Raw genomic sequence first — 21,429 nt, forward strand, 5'->3', positions numbered from 1 at the left:
AAAACTAAAGGGACAACACATGTTGGTGAGGATGTGGACCAAGAAAGACAGTGAGATGGAGACGTGGTGAGAGGAAGGACAGGTGAGAATGAGAAGAAGATAAGAGAGTGTGAATATACCCATACAATATCACTATATATTAGTATGGGAATATAGATTTGAAATTGACAAAAAATCCATTAATTTCAAAACTCCAGGATGCTGTTATAAGTTCAACAATATTTGAAATAAGTTAATAATCATTACAATGTTTCATGCGTGCTTTGAGATTAGTGACATAATTTCTGTACTTGAAATTTTAATGTCTGGTGATTTTATAAAAGTCTTTAAAAATCAAAACTGGCTACCTCCTGCCTGATCTTAGATATTCACTGAGTGAGTGCCTTGGTATCTTTATTTGAATCAGTTATGGAAAAGTAATATTTTATTGTCAATAACTTTTTTGTTTTTAAGCAGGACACACTGTCACATGCTTACAATCTAACTGCTTTAGAGATTAAGATAAGAGGTTGACCCCTGTAAGTCAGTCAGGGGTACATAGCCATACTTTGTTTCTAAACAAGACAACAAAAATCTGATAAAATTATTTTTTTTCAGCCCTGATTTATCACTAAAATGAAAAAGTACCTGATGACCTGTTAACAGAGTTACTTATGATGATTGTAATTTTTGTCAATCCCTAAGGTTCTCCATGTTGTTTCCAAAAACTTAAAATTAATTTACTGAATCTCAGAAGAGAACTTCAGAATTCCTTTTCAAAAAAAAAATGTGGGAAAACTTGTTCAAGTCATAAGACAATTTTCTATAAAAATTCAGCACAGGAACAAAAAAAAAAAAGTCATGGTTCTAAAAATTAATACTAATCAAAGGAGGTTCTCTTCTTTGAAACTAAATTTAAACTGTTTCTTTGATTGAGATTTATTAGTTTCCAGCAATCTATTTATTTTTATATTAGTTCTCTCTACTCCACAGTCATTACTGGCTGTTCTCTATGGTAATTTGAATAGGTTTGGGTGCCATAGACTTATATGTTTAAATATGTTTGACCATAGGAAGTGTTACTATTATAGGGTATGGCCTTATTGGAGGAGGTATGGCCTTGTTGGAGAAATTGTGTCACAATATAGGCAGGCTTTGAGGTATCCTATGTTCAAGCTTCACCCAGGACAGTATCTAGTCTCCTTCTAGCAGCCTTTGTATCAAGACGTAGAACTCTCAGCTCCTTCTCAAGCACCAGGTCTGCCTGGAAGCTGCCATACTTTCTGCCATGAGGATAATGGACTGAACAGTTGCTGTCAGGCTATGTGTCTGCCTTGCTGCTAGGATACTGGAATACCACCCTCAAGCTGCTCAGGGGAGGCAGAACACAGTCCATGATAAGGGTTCCAGCCCATGTTTCATGGTGAGAAACAGTGGGGTCTTTGATCAATATTGTGGTTTCCAACTTCCTGTGTGTGGACACCACTGGGGACCATTGGGAGTTGGGAAAAGTGGTCTGAAGGTCTATGATTTCGCTACTCACCAGGCAGGAAAAGGGAATGGCTGAGACCCAGATGAGTGCCAAATACATTTTGGAATGCTGAGTTTTCAAAGAGGATGGACAAGTTAAAACTTTCTCCAAGAGATTCAGGTACTTCTCTTTAAGCTCTTTATGATGAATACCTTCCCTTTCAGTGATCCTTGATAGAGGAGACAGCCCTTGCTTGTACAAACTGCATTATTTGATGGTGAATGTGAATACATAAATCTTACTGCTGTTCTCATTTTGAGATTTCCCAAGGTTTAGGCTGACTCAATCTGACCAGTTCTTTTGTCTGGTGCCTCTCCTCTTCCATACACCCCCAACTTTAAGTTTAGTCTGACTCACCCTGACCTGTTCTTTTGTCTGGTGCCTGTCCTCTTCCATACACCCCCAAATTTAAGTTCTTTCTCAAAAAACAACCCAAAAATCCAATACAAATCCCCAAAATCATAGAAAATAAAATACAACACCTAAAAAGAAAAACAAATCAAAACACTAAACTGTAACCAAATAAAACTCTAGAACATGAGACCTGTCCTTGAATATTTGTTATACATAGTGTCATTTCAAACTGATTTTCCATCTCTGAGCAGATAAATGGCAATTCAGTTGTTAATTTTTACCCTAGAGTATTGATTCTCATTGTTTCTGATGTTGTGACCCTTTAATACACTTCCTTATGTGATGTTGACCCCCAACCATAAAATTATTATTTTGCTACTTGATAACTGTAATTTTGCTACTATTATAAATTATAATGAGTATATCTGATGTGTGGGATATTTGATATGTTACCCCCATGAATGGGTCATTTGAAACCTCTCTCAAAAAAGGAAAACAACCCACAGTGTGAAACCACTGCCCTAATGTCTAGGTTTTCCCTCATTCTTGTTTTAAAAATATAACAAAATAAAATATAATAAGGTAAAGCAACATCTATTACATCAAAGTTAAACAAGACAAACAAAAGGAAAAGAACCCAAGAGAAGGCATAAGAGTCAGAAATCTACTCATTCCCACACTTAGGAATCTCATAAAAACACTAAACTGGAAGGCATGCTTTAAAAGCAGATGACATGATGCAGATATGTTCAGGCCCTGTACATACTGCTTCAGTCTGTAAGTTGATATGAGCTTTGCTCATGTTGATTTGGAGAGCCTTGTTTTTTGTGTCCTCCCTTCCCTATAGCTCTTCCACTCTTTCGGCCTCCTTTCCCTGAGTTTTAAGAGGAAGGATTTAATGGTATTATTCTATTCATGGATGAGTGTCCCAAAATCTCCCAGTCCCTAGTAATGTCTGGGTGTGGATCTCTATATTCGTTCCCATATACTGCAGTAGGAAACTTCACTGAAGACTGATGAAGACACAATCTATTCAATCTACAAGTTAAGGCAAAGGAAGATGAGAAACATAAGGCCAACACACTTGGGTGATTTGCAGAATAACTTCTCCCTTGGTGCATAGACTTACCCATAAGTGGGCAGATTTATGATTATATAGTTAATAGTTCGTGCTACTTTTTAGCTGGAGGTTTACTGTCTTTCTGGTGACTTCTAATGTCTTCTCACTCCCCATCTTTGTCCTTTATGGCTCAAGGCCAGAGAAGCTGAGGAGGTATCCATACTGTTTCAGTGAATCCATCTGCAATGACAAGATGTGTGCTCATTCTCAATAATTTTCCAGAAAAGTGCAAATAAGACGGGTTAATGCATTCAGTAGCTTTTCTAATTCTGCAATAAAACTAAGAAGGTTAGAATGTACATGAATATGAGAATTCCTGAAAATAATCCTAGAACATAAGCATTTCTCTGCTTAGTTTTTGTTTGGCTAACCTGTCCATTGGTAAGAGGCGGGTATTAAAGTCTCACACTATCAGTGTATGATGGTCTATGTGTGATTAAAGCTATATTAGTGATTCTTTTACAAATGTAGGTGCTTTTGCATTTCGGGACTACATGTTAAGAACTGAAAGGTCTTCTGGGTGGACTTTTTGATAAGTATGTAGTTTCCTTCCCAGCTCTTCAGATTAGTTTTAGTTTTGTCAAGTATTAGAATGGCTACTTCAGCTTGCGTTTTAGGTTAATTTGCTTGAGATATCTTTTTCTAACACTTTACTCCAAGGTAATGCCTTTCTTTTGCATTGAGGTATTTTCCTTGGATTCAGCAGAAGGACAAGTGTAGCCTCCCTCAGCCTTGAAGCAGGCTGATTCAGACTTTGACCTTGCTGCCTCTAAGAAGGAGATTACCTAGGGTGGAGCCTTCTGACCTACATGGCTCTATTGTTCTATCACCTACCGCTGCTCTCCTCCAAGACACTGCTACCTGCTAAGAGGCCCCTGTGATATTCCAGAGGCACATTCTATCCTGCATGTCACTGTCACCAGCACGCTGGCTTCAGACACCAAGAATGGACTGACAGTAGAATGGGCCTTCCCCCTTTATTTTTATTTTTTTATGAAAATGTAATGACTTTTATTTGAGCATCTACTGTATGCCAGACATTGTTGACAACTTTCAAAGCCTCCTTATTTTCATTGTGCATACAAAGAAATGAGTTTCAGAGATGTTAAGTAACTTGTTCAAAAGCCTTCCCCCTTTATAAGCACAGCTTCTGAGTAAAATCGTGGGCCTTGGCTTCATTCTTTTCTCAAAATCTAATCTCTTTCAGGCCCAGCCTGCCTCCCAGGTGTACCCGGTTCATGTAGGCCAAGGGCCGGCTTACAACAGACAAATCTTGTTTTCTTCTGTATTCTGTTAATCTGTGTCTTTTTATTGGGAAATTGAGATTGTTGGTGTTGAGAGATATAAGGGCTAATGATGGTCGATTCCTGTTGTTTGGTTCTTGCTGCTGCTCTGGATTATGTGTGTATGTGTAAGTGTGTGGATGAAAGTGTGTGTTTCCTTTCCATTGATTTTGCTGATCTGAGATTATTTATTCTTTGTGTTTTCATGGTTGTAGTTAATCTCATTATATTGGAGTTTGCCTTCTGGCATCTTCTGTAGTACTGTATTTGTAAATAGTTTTTTACTCTGATGTAGTTGCTGGGTATAGTAGTCCTGACTGGCATAGGTGTTTTCATAGACTCTGCACCACTGTGGGTGAAGCTTACCGGTTTGAATTCCCAAATTGTCCATCTCCAGAATTCCCTCTGTTTGGGTTTTCTCAATTGACTTTATTGACGTTGTTTAAGGTCTTGAACAAATTTGTTTTTTTTTTCCCCCAAGTGTTTGTTAGTGTTTTCCTAGATTTCTTTAAGGAATTTATTCACTTCCTGTTTAAGAACCGTTATCATCTTCATATAGACTGTTTTATGGTTTTTTTTTTCTTGTGTTTCAGCTTTGTTGGCATATTCAGGACCTGCTATGAGAGGGCTGTATTTGGCACATATTTCCTTGGCTATAACTGATTATGTTCTTAACACTGGCATCTAGGCATTTAATAATGGGATGATTATAGGTATAGGTACTGCCTTATGGCTTTGGCTTTGTCGAGCGGGTGTTTTGATCCTTGGTTTCTGTTTCCTCTGTGGGTTTTAGGACAGTGTTATGGCTGTGGTTTTCCCAGTAGGAAATTTCCTGTGGACCTGATGATTTTGGCCACTGGAGGTTCCAACTAAAATGTGTTTCTGAATATTATTGGCTGACAGTTTGGAATGATGTAAGACTAGAAGTTTGAGAGGGATCAGAGGAGGAAGAAAAGTGGGGCTTTCTACCAGTATTTTCTTATTAAGTCCTCTTGACAGTGAAAAGGTGTCACTCCAGAAGATATTCTACAGACCTGGGCATGAAACTGGGATATTGGGGCTGGAGGGGAAAAAATTGAAAGGGGAGTTTCTACAGGCAGCCTAATTGCTTCTATGTAGGAGTGATGTTTGGATTATCAAGGAGCACCTGGTGGACTTGGGGCTTCGAAAAATAATTGAATCTCTTGCTGCACTGTTAGGATAGAGTTATTGTCTTGGCTGTTAAGGACTATGTTTCTGCACTTGTGTCTAGGGATCAAGAATTGCTCTAATTTTGATTCGAGGTGTTTATATTTGTTTTTGTTTTGTCATTTGAGCATTCCATTCTATTCCTTGGGGGGGGGGGGTTGAACTCTCTGGAACCTAGGTAGAAAAGCATGGGACATGATTTGCCTGGTAATGCTTCTATAGGTTGGTATATGGCAGAGGGGAATAGAAGTTGGCTAGGAAAAGATATTTAAAGAGGATTTAGAAAATAACTAAGAATATCCTGTTTATAGGTAGAGAAGGGTCCTAATGGAGTTGGAACTAAGGTGGGAACTCTCCTGCAAGTAGTTTCCAGTAAGGCAGAGGCTTATCTGGAAAGATGAGGTTGGGGAGGTGAAAGGACTAAGGGGATCCCAGGTCTGGACCAAGGATTTATAGTCTCCAGTAAATAGAGTTAAGATGGAAGAAGGGACTGATGTAATCAGATTGTTACCAGACAGAGTAAGAATAGAGAGATCATAGGAGAGAACAGGAAGAACAGTACCTACCTGGGGTCCTGCCAAGTATGGCCACTGGAAGTCCTGGGTATAAAGTGTTTCTCAGTATCAGGGAATGGCACACAAAATGAGAATGGGATAAACTGGGGAGGAGGATAAGAGAGTCCGCAGGTGGGGAAAAAAAGGAATTCTAGGTAAATGTCAAGGCAAGGTTTCATTGAGTCTCCAGAGAATGAAGGTAAGGTGGGAGGACAGGCCCATAAAAGCAGGCTGCTATGAGAGTGGAGATGATATGGGAGAGAGTGTAATAGAGAACAAAAAGTAGAGTGAAATAGCCTGAGTTCATGCTAAATGTAGCTACTTAGAACTCTAGGTAGAGATAACTGGATCCTTTGCAAGTTTCAGCAGATTCTCCAAGGGCGGCAGGTAGACTGGAAAGGGAGACCCCTGCAAGAGGTCTGCCACAGGGCTGTGGGTCAGATTCATACGTTTGTTTTCTCAAGAATTTAAAACAAGGAAATAGGAATGATATATTTCATGGCCTATTATATTTACATTTTCCTTTTATTTTTATCTCTTCCCATGACTATGAGCTGCTACCTCATGCCATTTCTTTCCAGCCTAAAGAGCCCAATTAACTTTGTGTAAAGCAAATTTGTTAATAACCAATTCCTTCTTAGTTTCCTTACCTAGGAAACTTATTCTCACCCCAGCTCCTGCCTTACTTTTCTTGTTACGCTCCAGACTTTCTCTTTCTAAAGTTTAATTTTAATCTCGTTTAATTTTCTCCAGTTCACTTGTCTTGAGCTGACTCTAGCCGAGATATTGACCTTAGAACAGCTGACCTGTTGATCTTCCCAGATGGGCAGCCGTTTGGAGCACTGCTTTCAGTGAAGATTCTGCTGAGCATGGGGTTTCCCCATTTTAATCCTAATGAAGACAGACATTTCTACTGATGAAATTTTTATCTTCCAGTAAAAGTGCTGTGTGGAAGCAGAATGGTCTTAAGCAAGAGCAACACTAACTCTCCTTTCTTCCCCAAAGTTCAGTAACTTTCATTATCTGCCACTTTTCACTCTATTACACGTTTTCTCCATTGAGCTCCAGAGTTAGAAAATGATGATCATGACCATGTGTCTGGTGTTTTATTTAACTGTGAGACTATTTACTGGCCTTCTGATGCTATCCTAGAAATTTCATCTCAGGTATGAGTTTTAGTTTTAGCATCAAGGTTAAGGGCACTTTTTAAACATAGTGCCATGATTGTGCTTTGATTTCACGTAACTGAGGGTTTGAAATGAAATTACTTCCAGTTTCATTACCTACACAAATGAGAATAATGCTGAGATAAAAATAAGTTTTAATTAGAGAAAAATTAAACTTCAAACATGTGATCAAGGTGAGCTGCAATTATTTGAACACTAATGTAAAAGGAAACAAAAGAATACAAGCAAGAGAAAATATGGATGTTAAGGCCTAGGTAAAATATTAACATTTAGATGGAATGTAAAGGCCTGGGTAAAATGTTATTGCCTAGGTAACAGTTACTTGGGTAACATGCCATTATAATGAAACTTTGTCATATATTTTTGCTATTACTAGGAAACTTTCTAATGCCAAAATTGATCACAAATTCTATTATGTTCTGGACCCTTGGAAACCAATCACAATAAAAGTCAAAAGAACTGTTTTGTATAGTTACCTTCCAAAAGCTTGAATCCTTCCACCGAACAGCACTTCCTGCACCTGTGAATAAGTTTGTGTACTATAACCTGCCCCTGGAATAGACCCTAGCATAAGAGAGACACTTGCACCAATATAAGAAACTATTTGGAATAAGACTTTTATTTTGAGTAGTGGTCCAGTGAAGTTTAAGTTCCCAGGACCCCCTGGAAACTGATATCTTACTTGGCATAAAGAGACATGTACATGGGTAACTGACATTCTGGTTGGTTAAAACATGAATGTTAAACAAGTCTCATCCTGGTAGAATTAGGACCTAAATCTTAGACAAGGCAAGTCCCCTGCCAATGTTGAATACCCCAAGTAATAGGAACAGGGTAAGTGTACAACAATGGCATATTCCTAAGGAAATCACCTATCTATAAGTCCTGACTGGTAGAATAATTTGGCACAGATGTTTGTAAATGTGGGCTTAAAAACTCTGTAGGACCTTAACTCAGGGTCAGGGTTCAATTCCCGAATCTGGACCATCACCCTGGCTGACCAGTACTGGGGCATATGCTCAATAAACTATCCCTGTCTGACTGAGATCATTATTTGTGTGGTTTGTGAATCAATTCCAGGACCCCAACAATGGACATGAGATGTCTTGTGTTATTCTTATGTTTTTCATTATATATTAAACATAGATGAATGATAAAACTAAGGAGAAGGAAGGGACAAATACATGAATAAAATATATGTATATTATCTGTACATGTAAGATATACATTATATCCCCATATATTTGTAATATGCAATTATTTAGGTATAGCTAAATTTACTTAGGTATAACTTGAAATAAGTGCATATTATTGAATTAATTTCAGTGAAGGTTTACATACAGAAATGATTATTTGTGAAATAGTTATCCCATATACTATTTCCTGATACTATAAAATGATTGTTTTCTTAAATATTGTTGTATGAAACTCTTTCTCACCTCAGATAATGTTTTCCTCACCTCAGATAGTAAATAATGACAGACCAAAATAATAACATCAGAGTCCAACCTGCTGAATCAATGAACTTTATCAGGATTACTTATAGGAACATAGGTCATAAAAGAAATCAAAGATAGCCACATTACCATGTGCATGCATAACAATTACAACATTAAGAAACTTGAAAAGCCCTACACAGTCTTCAGGCATCTTAACAGATAGAGAACCTGCTTTTCAGGGAGTTCAGTTGGTCTGAGGATCATCTAGATCATCCATCTTCTGGTTCCTGATTTTGCAGCTGCTCACCTGGATTGTCTTCTCTATGCAGCTGAGTTTAACTGAAAGCATCTATCTAAAATATTCATGGCTTATATAATCTCAAAAAAAGTTGAAAATAATGAATCTGATCAGTTTCAGGAAGGTCTTAAAGGTATTGAATTGTTCCTAAGTTTCACTGTAGAACTAAGTTTCATCTTTTTTTCATAACACTTTATTTATTGAAATTATAATATAATTACCTCATTTCCTTATTTTTTCTTTCTTCCCTTCAACCCCTTAAGTGAAACTCCATTACTAGCTCCTAAATTCTGGGTACATTTTCTTTTATTCTCTTTACATATGTACACATATTGGATAGATATGATCAGTCATGGTGTGAACAAATATGGAAAAAAATCACAGCACATAACCATCACTATATGTAACTAACATGTGTTACTGTTCACTTTCAAATTGGATTAGCTATACATACTATATCCATATATTTACTATAAGTATACTAGGTACAGTGGTTTGAACAGGTTTGGCCCCATAGACACATGTGTTTGAATTTTGGCCCAAAGAGAGTAAGTAGCACTATTTAGGAGGTATGGCTGGGATGGAGTAGGCATGATCTTGTTGGATGGAGGAAGTGTATCAATGTGTTGTCAGGTTTTGAGGTCATATGTATTCTCAAGTTCTACACAGTATGAAATTCCAGAGCCTTTTCCTGGTTGACTACAGAAAGCAGCCTCTTACTGCCTGCCTTTTGATCAAGATGTAGAACTCTGCTCATCCAACAGCATGTTTACCAGCACACTGCCATGCTTTCCACCATGATGATAATAGATTAAGCCTCTGAAATTGGAAGTCCCAATTAAATGTTTGTCTTTATAGGAGTTGTCTTGGTCATGGTGTCTCTTTATAGCAATAAAACCCCAACTAAGAAACAAGGTGTTGCTTTCTATTGGAATTCTCTTTAAGACAGTAAGGAATCACAATTCAGTTAGAAAGTCTATTTTGACTAGAAGTATTGATTATCTATTATTTGATTATACTAATAATATTTTTTCTCTGAACTTGACTTTCTTCCATCATCTCCTTAAGCAGCACTTACCTAAAAAGGTGGGATTTAATCCCTAGGTACTACAAAAACAAAATGAAACAATACACACACACACACACACACACACACACACACACACACACACACACCAGCAAACTGTTAGCACTCTTGAGTAAAACATTGGGGAGTTTTTTACGAAGATATCTGTTGAAGCATGCATTTTTTTCTACTCTATCATTCCTAGACATGTTTTATTTCATGGTTGATCTACAACATTCTTCTGTGCCTTTATTTTCTTTAAGAGGAAGTTGCTATTGTTGGCATTGTTTATTGAGCACCTCATTGACTAAGGTGCTATTTGAGTATATAACCTAGCTACCCAGAAGTTAACATTGTAAAATCAAGTTCATTTCAAATAAGGGAGAAAAAAATTACTCTTACACTTATTTTAAAACCTGTCCTTATTCACACATTCTTAACAAAAACTTCCTCCTTACTAAAGTTATTAATCTTGAAAACTCAAAGGGAAGAACATCAAGCAATCAAAATGTAGAAAAGATCTGCTCTTATTTTTTCCATCTGAGATTGTTATTTTAATAGATACCTATGTCTTTTGTGTCTTTCCTGAAATGCACTCAGGTTTCACTTCTTTGCTGTCACCAGGTTCTGTTTCTAAAAGCCACATATTGATTTAATTTCCATGCACTGGAGTTCTGAATAGGGCTAGGACTCTTCATTTACTCTCCATGTTTCACATTAATACATTTACTTCCATAGAAAATGGACTTGCAACAATGGTAATGATACCTGTCTCAACATTATCTCAAAAACACACTTCCATAACGAGAACAGGAGAAAATTTACATTCTGATTATTGACATTTAAGTATACAGAACATAACACTGCCATTATTTACAAGTGGCTTATTACTTCCCTGAATATATGTAGAGAGTTTGTTAATTATATACCACAGTGTAGAAAAGATATTCTTGTACCTTTTCAATGCCCCCTTTCCCTGTAATTACCGTTTAAGTAAGACAAGCATCTTGGCACTTCCTTAGTTATCATAAATGTATATTCTCTGACATTTATATACTGTAAATGGGATCATTAACTTTTAAAAATCTTTCTGATAAGAAATACATTCTCATTTCTTAGCATCTTGAAAGTGTAGGGGCTCAAGCATGATAAAGTTTCGAAATCAGTATACTCCTTTTGTTAGCTTATGCTTCATATACAATAATGTTCATTAAACGTTTACAATATAAGTAGTGATAGTCTAAGGACTTTAAAAATACAAAGGAATTTGACATTTTTTCCTGTCATGTGTCAGAGCAAAACTAACATTTTACTTTTTAGTCATTATGAAAGAATTTAAGACTTGTCTTCCAACCAAAAGGAATATGAATTTAAGGGTCATATGAATACTATATTTGGAGATGGACAGACATTAATAGTTAGCATAACTAATTCTTCAAACTAAAACGGCTCTTCAGCATTTCCTGGAAGTTAGTCTCTTTGAGAACATTATATTTCTGACCTTGTACAGCTGATTTGAAAATGATAACTATGACACTGCTTGAATTTCCACTGTAAAGAGGAAAAATTAATAACTGATAACCTTGTGCACCACTAATTTTTAACAGTTGTTTCAAATATTTTTATTTGATAAACTTATTCTTCTAAAGTCTGAACACAGGATTGAGTTCTAAAATATAAATATTAAACTATTCCAGTCTACAGTACATCAGAAACTCAGAAATATGTTCTTGTATATAAGACTATTGTACTGATATTAAGGAATAAAACAAGTGAGTCCAACCCCAGCTCTACAACAGAAAACTACTGCAGTCTTCCCTCCTCCCTACCCCAATTTCTTGTCGATTCTACAAATCTTCCCATTCCAAACTCTTTCCACCCACTCATTTCCTACTAGGGAACACAGGAACCATCACATTCTCCTAAAATCCATAGAGGAAACAGAAACCTAACAGCAAAAGTCCAGCCACCAACCCAGTGGAGAATCCCTGCTCAATCACAGACTACATAGGCCAGAAGTCCAGAAAGAAAACAGAAACTATGGAACAGCACACCCATACAACATACCAAAAACCGAGTTGGCACCTAAACCTATAATTATTCCAAACCCAGATGCCTAGATATAAGCATAAGAACACAATCAACAAACAGGGCAGTATGGCACTGCCAGAGACCAGCAATCCTACTACAGACAGCTCTGAATACTCAAACACAGCAAAAGCACAAGAGAAAAAAAACAAAACCAAAACCAAAAAAGATTAAAACCAACTTCATGAAGATGGCAGAGTGAATATCCCAGGCTGCAACTCAGGTAGATACACATTTCCTTAAAGATGAAGTGAATAAATCCCTTAAAGAAATTAAAAGAGAGAGAGAGAGAGAGAGAGAGAGAGAGAGAGAGAGAGAGAGAGAGAGAGAGAGAGAGTTGTCCCACAGCCCCGCACTCCCCTGTTCCGGACACAAGTCCTGCCAGGAGAGAGCTGGTCTCCCAGAAGTGCTCTCACTCCTAAGCCCAGAGCTAAGATCACCACTTTTGCTCCAATAACTGTCCAAGGTGGGACAGGCCAGGAAAGCAAAGGGCACAAGAACAATGGAGCAGCTTGGGACAAGATCCTTCTGGTCTCCAACTGCACCCAGAAGCTAAGGCAATTCTACAGCCCTATGCACACAAATCCCACACTTTGGTCTTCCTTCTTCTCTAGTTTCATATGTTTTGCAAATTGTATCTTGAGTATTTTGAGCTTATGGGCTAATATCCACTTATCCACGAGTGCATTCTTTTGTGATTGGGTTACCTCACTTAGGATGATACCCTCCAGATCCACCCATTTGAAAAGACACCATTTTTAACAAATGGTGCTGCTTCAACTGGAGGTCAGCATAGAGAAGAATGCAAAACTCAAATCCAAGTGGATCAAGGACCTTCACATAAAGCCAGATACACTGAAACAAGTAGAAGAGAAAGTTGGGAAGAGCCTTGAACATGTAGCCACAGGGGAAGATTTCCTGAAAAGAACACCAATGACTTATGCTCTAAGATCACAAATTGACAAATGGGACCTCATAAAATTGTATAGGTTCTGTAAGGCAAAGGGCACTGTCGATAGGACAAAATGACAACCAACCAACTGGGAAAAGACCTTACCAACCCTACATCTGATAGAGGGCTAATATCTATTATATATATATATCCAAGAACTCAACAAGTTAGACTACAGAAAACCAAGTAACCCTATTAAAATGGGGTACAAAGCTAAACAAAGAATTCTCAATTGAGGAATACTGAATGGTTGAGGAGGAGAACCTAAAAAAAATGTTCAATATCCTTAGTCATCAGGAAAATGCAAATCAAAACAACCCTTAACCCTTAACCCCAGAATAGCTAAGATCAAAAACTCAGGTGACAGCAGATTCTGGCGAGGATGTGAGAAAGAGGAATACTCCTCCATTGTTGGTGAAATTGCAAACTGGTACAACCACTCTAGTAATCAGTCTGGCGGTTCTGCACAAAATTGGACATAGTACTATCTGAGGACCCAGCTATAACACTCCTAGTCATACAACCAAAAGATGCTCCATCATATAAAAAAGACACATGCTCCACTATGTTCATAGGATCCTCATCTATAATAGCCAAAAGCTGGAAACACCCCAGATGTCCTTCAACAGAGGAATGGATACAGAATATGTGATACATTTACACAATGGAGTACTAATCAGCTATTAAAAACAGTGACTTCATGAAATTCTTAGGCAAATGGATGGAACTAGAAAATATCATTCTGAGTGAGTGAAAGACCCCCGGAGGGCAGACACTCACTCAAGCCTCGGGACAGCCGCGCACCCAAGAAGACACTGAGACCGAACTTAAGATGTAGAGAGTAAGATTTAATAAAGCAACAACAAGAAAGCACATAAAAAGCACATAAACCAGAGCTCTGGGGTTGAAACTCATACACCCAGCATGGTGTAGAGGAGAATCGACGCCCGGCCCAAATTTTTCACAGGCTTTTATAGGAAAAAGCCAGGGGAAAAGTACAAGTTTTACGTCACCAAGGGGTCGTGTCCTATATTTTGGCAATGTACCCGATCTATTGGAACATTCTGGGGTAGTACCAGGAGGCCCCTATCTCAAAAATGTTCTTGGAACAGTCCTCAGTTAGGAGGGGTAGGACTAGGTTTGTTCCAGGAGACCCTTATCTAAAAAATGTTCCTGGAACAGTTTTCATTTGGGAGGGGGTCGGACTCTGGGGTGAAGAGTTCAGGAATGTACTCTGGGGTGAAGAGTTCAGGTGTGTTCCGGGAACAATCTCTAGATGGGAGGGGTAGGAGGACTCTGAGTTGAAGAGTTCAGGTGTCCAGTAATTTTCCTCTTTCATGAGGTAACCCATTCACAAATGAACACTCATGGTATGCACTCACTGATAAGTGGATATTAGCTCAGAAGTTCTGGATGCCAAGATAAAATTCACAGACCACATGAAGGTCAAGCAGAAGTAAGGCCACAGTGTGACTATTTCGGCCCTTCTTAGAAGGGGGAACAAAATACCCACGGGAGGAGATACAGAGACAAAAAGTGGAGCAGAGACTGAAGGAAAGGCCATACAGAGACTGCCCCACCTGGGGATCCATCCCATATATAGACACTATTGCTAATGCCAAGAAATGCTTGCTGACAGGAGCCTGATATGGCTGTCTCCTTAGAGATCCTGCCTGAGCCTTACAAATAGAGAGGCAGAGAAAGTACCCAAGGAGCTAAACCTTATAGCAGGAACAACAATATTAACTAACCAGTAGCCCCCAGAGCTTGTGTCTCTAGTTGAATATGTAGCAGAGTTTGGCCTAGTAGGCCATGAATGGGAGGAAAGACCCTTAGTCTTGTGAAGATCATATGCCCCAGTACAGAGGAATGCCAGGGCCAGGAAGTGGGAGTGGGTAGGTTGGGGAGCAGGACAGGGGGAGAGTATAGGGGACTTTGGGGATAGCATTTAAAATGTAAATGGTGAAAATATCTAATTATAAAAACAAACAAACAAAAAATACAGAGGTCTATGCTCACAGCCACCATTGGAATCCCCAATGGAGGAGTTAGAGAAAGGATTGAAGGAGCTGAAAGGGTTTGCAACTCCATATGTGGAACAACAATACAAACTAACCAGACACCCTAGAGCTTCTAGGGACTAAACCATCAACCAAACAGCACACATTGAGAGACCCATGGCTCCAGCAGCATATGTAGGATGGCATTGTCAAACATCAGTGGGAGGGAAGGCCCTTGGTCCTGTGAAGGCTTGATACCCAAGTATAGGGGAATATCAGGAAGGGGAAGTAGAGTGAGTGGGTTAGTAGAGGAACACCCTCAAATTAGCAGGGGGAGGGGTGATGGGATAGGGGGCTTTAGCATGATAAACCAGAAAAGGTGATAACATTTTAAATGTAAATAAAGAAAATATCAAATAAAAAATTTAAAAAGAAAAGAAAGAAAAAGAAAAAATAAACAAAATGAGTAAATCCCTTAAAGAAAGCTAATAAAAACAAACAAACAAACAAACAAACTACTGGCATTTGAAGGAAATTAATAAAATTGCTCAAAACCTGAAAATTGTGGAGAGCTTTTTGAGGTTGCTAGCTTGTAGACACTTGAGAATGGTACAAAAGAAGTAAACTCAAGGTAGGAATCTGAGTTTGGGCCAGAACTCAGGAACTAGGCCCAGATTAAGATTATTTACATTTGAGTTAGTGCAAAGCACAGAGTCAGCTCATAAGAGGCATGTGTGGCATTCCTTTTGTCTTGAACATCCTGATTAGCCCCTAGAAAGGTGTTTACCAGATTTTGTTTATTGCCTTGCTTGTTCTTTGACCCAGAACTGATCTTATCATTTTTCATGTACTTAAAGTGGTATAAAAGCACCCAGAATTGACTGGAGTCATACTATAATGTTGCCTAATTGTCTTTTTTTTTTTCTTTTTTCTTTTTAATCCTTGCTTCTGGAGAACCTGTTGACTGACTGAGTTGACTTGGTCAAAAATGAAAGTAGAAGCAATAAAGACAACCCAAACTGAGGGAAGTGGAAATGTTAGGTAAATGAACAGGATCTACAAATGCAAGCATCACCAAGAAAGTACAAGAGATGGAAGGAAGAATCTCAGGTGTTGAAGAAGAAAATGTTAAGTCTAAAAAATTTCTGATACAAAAACATCCAGGAAATCTGAAACACTGTGAAAAGATCCAACCTAAGAATAGTAGTAGAAGAATAAGAATAATCCCAGCTCAAGGCCCAGAAAATTCTTTCAACAAAATCATAGAAGAAAATTTTCCTAACCTTAAGAAGATGCCTGCACAAGCTACCAACATAGATGCCCTGCTACAGTAGAACCCCTAACCCAGACAAGGCTCTAGGAGGTGTCCCAAACTATAGGAATTAACATAGCTTCAGGCTGCAGCATAAACCTTGGACATCCAAATAGCCTTTGGTGCTTAACATGGGTCAAAGACATCAATACAGACCCTAACAACAGTAGGAACTCTAAGACTTTGGTGAACCTTAACTTACGGGAGACCCCTGAATGAACAATGCAGAGTTGGGGATCGATGTAACAGCAAGAGAAATTTATTGTTCCAGTGCACTGGGGTCATCTTACACCAAAGGAGAGGTAGGGACACTAGTCGGCAAGTTTTTATACAGTTTTCAGAGCAGCAGCCATTAGGCACAATGTAATTGGCAGAACAGTATGACTTTTAAACTGATTGGTCTTTAGGGAATGAGGTGACAAGGACTTCCTTTGTCTGTAGATGGCCGATGGTCAGTCCGTCCTGTGGAATGTGTCTACATACTCTTGGCCTCACCCTCCTGCAGGTGGCGAATGGTGGGTACCCTCCCCCTTTAGTCTGAAGAATGTTAATTAGCCTCTCCCTTCTAGAAGGGAGGGATGCCTAAGTGTTCCATGACCTTTCTCTTCCAGGAAGTGAGGGGTCTGGTGGAATTTTCCAAAGGTCCTAAACTGACCTCTTCAGAACAAGGACTCATTCATGGTTTTTAGCAGCAGCAATAACCCAGACATCACTATGGCCTCAGGTGACAGCACATGCCATTCACTTGAATGAATGGCAACATCACAGCCCATGGACATCAACATGGTCTCAGGGAGCAATATAGACATCTGTGTGGCTTTCAGTAGCAACACAGACCATGAACATCAATATGGTCTGGGGCTGCAGTAGGACCCCAGACCCAGATATGGTCCTCAGCAGCAACACAGACCCAGACATCATCATGACCTCAGGTTGCAGCACAGACTATTCACATCAACATTGCACCATCAGGGCCCACATGCATCCACATGGCTTCCCACATCCACATGACTTTTCATGGAACAAGGACCACAGACATCAACTAAGCATCTACATGAAAAAACTGGGGAGATTTCATCTTAGTAACTTTACAAGCCAAAACAGCAAAGTGCAAACACACATTAAAGCTCTATAACAGAAAGGAAAAAAAACACATTGAAGAGGACTAAATGGCACAAAAAAAAAATCAAATTCAGTGCTGAAATCAGCAAAAAAGGAAACAAAGAGAAAAATATCAAGAAGCAATATAATTTGTTTTGAAATAAAATCAATGAGATAAAGCTTTTTCCAAATTAACTAAAGGCAAAAAAGAATATACAAATTAACAGATTCAGAAATGAAAGTGGACACATAACAGACACCAAGGAAATTCAGAGAATCATGAGAACATACTTCAAAATTCTGTACTTCACAAAACTGAAAAATCTAAAAGAAATGGATAATTCTCTTCATAGGTAGCTCTTACTAAAGTTAAATCAAAATCAGATAAGCAATTTAAACAGATCTATAACCTCTAGTGAAATAGATGCAGTCTTTAAAATTCTCCCAAACAAAGCCCAAGGCTAGCAGGTTTTAGCTCAGGATTTTACAAAATTTAACAAAGAAAATTAATAACAATGCTTCAGATTATTCCACAAAATAGAAAGCTAAGGAAATAAGGAACACTGCTCAATTCATTTTACAAGATTTTCCTGATACTAAACCCAAATAAAGATATAACAAAGAAAACGAATTATAGACCAATCTCCCTTATGAATATAGGTGGAAAATTACTTAGAAAAATATTTGCAACTATAATCCAAGAACACTTAAAAAATTATCCACCACGATCAAGTAAGCTTCATTACAGAAATGCAGGAGTATTTCAATTTTAATATGCATTACAGTGCATATTAAAATGCTTTTCAATATGTGAAAAGCAACATAATCCAGTCTACAAAGAAACTGAAAGACAGAAATCAACATGATAATTCATTAGATGCAAAGAAGCTCTTTGACAACATTCAACACTGCTTCATGATAAAAGTCCTGGAGAGATTAGGGATATAAGAGACATACCTAAATATAACAAAAGCATCTTACAAGTCCAACATCGTAATTAAATGAAGAGAAACTCAAAACAATTTCACTAGGAACAATTCAATTTCATTAGGAACAATTTCAATCATGAATGAGACAAGGTTGTCAAATGTCTCCATACTTATCAATATACTTGAAATCTTAGCCTCCCCATTAAGACAACAGAAGATCATGGAGATTAAAATTGAAAAGAAAGAACTCAAAGTATTTGTAGATGATTTGGCATGTGTGATAAATACATACAGCAAGAAAGCTCGATACAAAATAGGAAAATATTTTTACCATCTCACATCTGAAAGAAGACTAATATCATATATATATCACCAATTACAAACACATAGAGTAAGAAACTAGATAGCCAGTCCCATTCACAATAGAAAACAAAAACAAAAAGAGAAGTAAAACTTACAGATATATAAAATCAAGAAACTAGATATTAAGAAAAGCAAATAATCCAGTTAAAAAATGTGGGAACAAATAGCAGAGAATTTTCAATAGAGAAAACTCAAATGATTGTGAAAAACTTAAGAAATTTGCAACATCCTTAGCCACCAGGAAAATGAAAATCAGTACAACTTTGATATTTCATCTTACACATCAGAATAGCTAAGGTCAAGAACACAGGTGACACCTCATGTTGGAAAGGATGTGGGATAAGGGAAACCATCCTCCATTGCTATTGGAAGTAAAAACTCATACAGACAGAATGGAAATCAATGTGGTGATTCCTCAGGAAGATGAAAATTGATTTACCTCAAAATCTAGCCATAACACTCTTGGGTATATACCCACAATAATCTCTTTTTGGTTTTGTTTTCTATTGTGAATGGGACTGCTTCTCTAGTTTCTTACTCTATGTGTTTGTAATTGGTGCATAAAAATCTAGTAAACTTTGCATGTTAATTTTATGTGTTGTCTGGTAAAACCACTCTGGAAATCAGTCTGGCAGTTCCTCAGAAAATTGGACATAGCACTACCTGATGACACAGCTATACCACTCCTGGGCATATAACCAAAAGATGCTCTAATATATAACAATAACACATGCTCCATTATGTTCAGAGGAGCCTTATTTATAATAGACAGAAGTTGGAAAGAACCCAGATGTTCTTCAGCAGAGGAATGAATACAATGAATGTGGTACATTTACACAATGGAGTACTACTCACTATTAAAAACAATGACTTCATGAAATTCTTAGACAAATGGAGGAAACTTGAAAATATTATCATGAGTGAAATAATCCAGCCACAAAAGAACACACATAGTATGCACTCACTGATAAATGGATATTTATCACAATACTCACAGACCATATGAAGCTCAAGAAGAAGAAAGACTATAGCTGTCTCCTGCCAAAGCCTAACAAATACAGATGTGGATGCTTGCATCCAACCATCGGACTGAACATGGAATGCCCAATGGAGGAGTTAGTGGAAGGACTGAAGGAGCTAAAGGGGTTTAATTTTCCCCATAGGAAGAACAACAATATCAACCAACCAGACCCCAGGGACTCCAGCTCCCAGGGACTAAACCACCATCCAAAGAATACACATGAAGGGACCCATGGCTCCAGCTGCATATGTAGCAGAGGAGGGCCTTATCTGGCATCAGTGGAAGGGAAGGCCCTTGGTCCTGTGATGGATCAATACCCCAGAGTAGGAGAATGTTAGGGCGGTGAGGTGGAAGTTGGGGGCTTGGGGGAGCACCCTCATAGAAGCAAGGGGAGAGAAGATGGTATAGGGAGTTTGCAGAGGGGAAACTGGGAAGGGGGGTAACATTTGAAATGTAAATAAAATAAACAATAAAATAAATAAATAAAATTTTTCTATATTAATAAAATGTATGGACTGGCACTTTACTGAAAGTGCTAATTGGTTCTAGTTTTCCAATAGTCTTCAGGGTTTCATATGTATAACATCATATCAGTTATAAACAAGAATATTGTAACTTAACTTTTTTTATTTCCTTCTATTTTCTCATTGCTCTAGATAAGACTTTAAGCACTACATTCAAAAGGAGTAGAGACAACAGACAACTTTATCTTGTTCCTGACCTTAATGGAAGTCCCTAGAGTTTTGCCTTTGGAATTTTACTGGCTTAGGTTTGATTTTATTCCCTTTATTATAGTCAGCTATGGTCTTCTCCAAGCCTCCCTATGACTTTTAGAATGAACAGGTGTTTTTTATTTGTTTGTTTGCTTAGTTGTTTGGGTAATTGCTTGACCTTTTTAAAAATTGGGTTGCTAGAAGAAAAATAACACTGCTTTGATCTCATGAACTAGGAAAATAACCTGCCCAAAAAGTGTGTCCCCTGTGCAATGATAGCCATAAATTTTTTTTTTTTAGAAAAAAAAATCACTCTGTAATTAAATTTGAGGCCTTCCCCACAGAAAGAACTTATTTCTAATATTAAAAGCTTTCTCAAAAATTTATGATGGAACGGGCTAAAGTCCCAATGAAAGTGTATGTATTTGAATACTTGGTCTCCAATTTGTACAACAGTGTGGTAAGGATTTGGATATGTGACCTTTTTGGAAGACATATGTAACTGAGCACATCTATTAAGATTTCAAAAGACTTATGTAATTCTCAATGAGATCTCAATAATGTCTGTGGATCAAGATGTGAGCTCTCAACTGCTCCTTCCATCTACTATCATGAATTCTAACCCTCTGAAACTGTAAGTCAAATTAAACACATTTTATTTCATAAGTTGCCTTAGTCATGGTGGTTTATAAAAACAATAAAAAAGTAATTAAGACAAAATATGGTAACAAGGAGTGGGCTATTGCTTTGAGGAAACTATAATGCTGGGTTTTTATACAACCACAGAAGACATTGGGACTTTGGAGTATAAATGTGGTTGTATGTTGTAAGCAGATCTTAGTGTGCCAACCTATTAGGATCTTGAATGGCAGCCATGTAAAGAACTTTGCAAACTGTGGAGGCTCAGATCAAGAGGCTTCAGAGGGGTATAATACTAGCAATTGGTTTAGA

Source organism: Mus caroli, unplaced genomic scaffold (genome assembly GCF_978045245.1).
Source record: "Mus caroli unplaced genomic scaffold, Mus_caroli_1 scaffold_14, whole genome shotgun sequence".
Taxonomy (NCBI): Eukaryota; Metazoa; Chordata; class Mammalia; order Rodentia; family Muridae; genus Mus; species Mus caroli.